Source organism: Ipomoea triloba, chromosome 16, assembly GCF_003576645.1.
Source record: "Ipomoea triloba cultivar NCNSP0323 chromosome 16, ASM357664v1".
NCBI classification, from domain to species: Eukaryota; Viridiplantae; Streptophyta; class Magnoliopsida; order Solanales; family Convolvulaceae; genus Ipomoea; species Ipomoea triloba.
In genome coordinates, this window is record NC_044931.1 from 8,949,764 (window position 1) to 8,950,907 (window position 1,144).

A 1,144-nucleotide genomic window follows, 5' to 3' on the forward strand; every position below is an offset into this window, starting at 1 on the left:
TTTTTTTCATTGTTTGATTTCCTTTAGTCTGTCGACGTGTATATATATATATATATATATATATATATATATATATATATATAAAGGGTTGACTTCATATAAGACTAACACCTTCCCGTGAAACAGTGCGACAACGTGAGTGCACATAGTCTACTTCATGAATGCACACACCCTAAACTGTGTGCACTCATATATTCATTAAATTCTCTTTTTAGAGAATTAATATATTTATATATTTATTTTTATTTTTAAACAATCCCTACGATGTACTGCTGAGTTTTTATTTTTCCAATTCGAGGATTATTGAAGTTTGATTCTAAAAGACCAGTAAGCTTTATTTAGTCTAAATCATTCTTTGTACTTTTTTTTATTTGTATTGGAGGGGGAACACCCAAGAAATTTTACAAACTAATCAGTACGAATTGAAAACAAGTTTCCAATGGGGAAAACCTGCTTGATCGGATTCTAATAAGCTAAGGATATCATCAAGAGGGTTCCAGAGAATGTAAAGACCCTTCGGGTATGCCTTTGCGAATCTTGCCATGAAGTCTGCCGGGGCGTTGATTTCTCGAGGAATGGCATTGATCTTCCAATCCTCAATCTGCCTTAGTTCTCTTCTGCATGCCCTGATTACATTGCTGACTATGTAGTTAGAGGGTGCTCCATTATTTATGATCTCGACTAATGATTCGGAGTCCCCTTCAAACGTAACCTTTCTAAGGCCCTTGTACGCTGCAAACTGGATGCTTTTGAGTAGTGCCCACGCCTCCGCTTGCAGAGGTGGGCAAATACCAATGTTGTATGAAAAACCTCCTATCCACTGCCCTAGAGAATCCCTTATGACTCCACCACCACTAGCTCTGCCCGAGCTCAGTTCAACTGCACCGTCAAAATTCACCTTAAATCCCTCTTCCGGCTTAGCCCAACATAGTTTCTCCCATTTATACGAATGGATGGTATGTGGCTGCAACGCAGTGTTCGTAAATGCAGAAGAGATCTCTGCTACTTGTTTTCTGATCCGCGTAATCTTGGAATTGAGTGGTTGAGTGGAATTGTTGAAAACCAGATCGTTCCTCCATTTCCAGATCCACCAGATTGAGACCGCAAACAGGATGTTATCATCCTCAGGCCTGAGACGGTTGCC